The following is a 2,778-nucleotide window of genomic DNA, read 5'->3' as shown; positions in this document are numbered from 1 at the left end:
ACCACGGATGCAAAAATTCTCGACAAGACACTAGCAGACCAAGTCCTGCAGTATGTTAACAGCACACGACCCAGTGGGGTTATTCCTGGACTCCAGGAGCAGTTCGGTATTTGCAAGTCAACAGCTTGATACACGACATTAATAAAGGAAAGGATAAGAATCCTATGATCATTTTAATAGATGCAGAAAAAATATTTGACAAAGCATAAATCTGTTCTTGATAGAAACTCTCAACAAAGTAGGTTCACAGGGAACTTACCTCAATATAATAAAGCCCATATATGAAAAACTCACAGTTGATGTCCATTATTTTCCATAATGGTGAAAAACTTATAGCTTTTCCTCCACAGTCAGGAGCAAGACAGTGATGTCCACTCTCTCCACATAGTACTGGAGGTCCTGGCCTCAGCAATCAGGCAAAAAAAAAGAAATAAAAGGCATCCAAATCAGCAAGGAAGAAGTCAAATGCTCACCATTTGCTGATGACATGATACTATGTATAGAAAGCCCAAGGGGCACCTGCCTGGCTCAGTCGGTAGAGTGTGTGACTCTTGATCTCAGGGTTGTGAGTTCTAGCCCCATGTTGGGGGTAGAGATGTCTAAAAAAAAGTTAGTTAAATTACATTAAGATACAAAATATTTTTTAAAAGACAGAAAACTCAAAAAACTCCACCCCAAAATTGCTAGAACTGATACACAAATTAGCAGAGTTTGGGGATAAAAAAATCAACATATAGAAATTGGTTGCATTTCTATACGCCAATATCTATACACCAATAATGAAGCAGCAGAAAGAGAAATCAAGCAATTGGTCCCATTTACAATTGCATCAAAAACCGTATAATACCTGGGACTAAACCTAACAAAAAAGGTAAAAGCTCTCTCCTCTGAAAACTATAAAAGATATTGGACACAAAGAAATGGAAAGAGCAGTCCATACTCATGGATCGGAAGAACAAATATCACTAAGCTGTCCATATTACCCAAAGCAGTCTACACACTTACTACAATCCCTACCAAAATACGGCCAGCAATTTCACAGAGCTAGAACAAACAATCCAAACTTTGTATGGAGCCACAAAAGACCCTGAATAGTCAAAGTAATCTTGAAAAAGAAAGGCAAAGCTGGAGGGGCACCTGGGTGGCTCAGTCAGTTAAGTATCCAACTGTTGATTTCAGCTCAGGTCATGGTGTCACAGTTCATGGGTTCGAACCCCATGTCAGGCTTGTTCTGACAACGTGGAGACTGCTTGAGATTCTCTCTCTCTCTCCCTGTCTCTCCCCATGCGTTCTCTCTCTCTCTCTCTCTCTCAGAATACATAAATAAACTTTAAAAAAAGAAAAGAAAAGCTGGCAGCATCACAATTCCAGACTTTCAGCTCTGTTATCGTTACAGTCATCAAAACCATACGGTCCTGGCACTTAGATCAATGGAACAGAATAGAAAACCCAGAAATGGACCTACAACTATGTGGTTAACTCATCTTTGACAAACCAGGAAAGAATATCCAATTGGAAAAAGACAGTCTCTTCAACAAATGATGTTGGACAAACTGGACAGAAACACGCAGAAGAATGAAACGGGACGACTTTCTTACACCATCACAAAATAAACTCAGAATGGATGAAAGACCTAAATGTGAGACCTGAAACCTTGAAAACCCCAGAGGAGAGCGCAGGCAGTAATTTCTTTGACATCAGACATAATAACTTCTTCCTAGACATGTCTCCTGAGGCAAGGGAAATAAAAGCAAAAATAAACTATTAAGACTGCGCCAAAATAAGAAGCTTCTGCACAGCGAAGGAAACAATCAGCAAAACAAATTCCCAAAGGAACGGGAGAAGACGTCTGTGAGTGACGTAGCAGATAAAGGGGTTTTATCCAAAATCTATAGAGAACTTATAGAACCTGGCGCGCCCGGCGGCTCAGTCGGTTGAGCGTCCGACTTCGGCTCAGGTCAGATCTCACGGTTCTTTGATTCAAGCCCCGCCTTGGGCTCTGTGCTTACGGCTAGCTCAGAGCCTGGAGCCTGCTTCAGATTCTGTGTCTCCCTCTTTCTCTGACCTTCCCTTCTCACACTGCCTCTCTCTCTCTCTCAAAAATAAATTTAAAAAAAAGAACTTATAGAACTCAACACCCAAAAACAAATAATCCAACTTAAAAATCAGCAGAGAGCATGAACGGACATTTCTCCAAAGGAGACACACCAGCAGCCAACAGACACATGAAGACTCTCAACATCACTCATCATCAGGAAAATACAAATCAAAACCACAGCAAGATACCACTGCACACCTGTCAGAATGCCTAAAACTAACAACTCAGGCAATGACAGGTGTTAGCAAAGATGCGGAGGAGGGGCCCCTCCTGCACGGTCGGTGGGAATGCAAACTGGTGCAGCCGCTCTGGAAACCAGTGTGGAGGTTCCTCAAAAAAGTTTTTTAAAAAAAGCTAAAAATAGAATTACCTCATGATCCACCTAATTGCACTAGTAGGTGTTTACTCAAAGATCACAAAAGTATGAATTCAAAAGGATACAGGCAGCTCAATGTTGACACCAGCATGATGTACAAGAGCCAAAGTATGGAAAGAGCCCAGGTGTCTATCGATGGGTGGACGGATGGAGAAGAGGTGGCACATGTACAGTGGAGTACTACTCAGCCAGAAAGAAGAGTGAAACCTTTCCATCTGCGGTAACATGGGTGGAGCTAGAGAATACAAGCCTGAGTGAAATAAGTCAGTGAGCGAAAGACACACACCATATGATTTCACTCATG

This window comes from Suricata suricatta, chromosome 10 (genome assembly GCF_006229205.1).
Source record: "Suricata suricatta isolate VVHF042 chromosome 10, meerkat_22Aug2017_6uvM2_HiC, whole genome shotgun sequence".
NCBI lineage: Eukaryota > Metazoa > Chordata > Mammalia > Carnivora > Herpestidae > Suricata > Suricata suricatta.
This window is presented reverse-complemented; position numbering follows the sequence as displayed.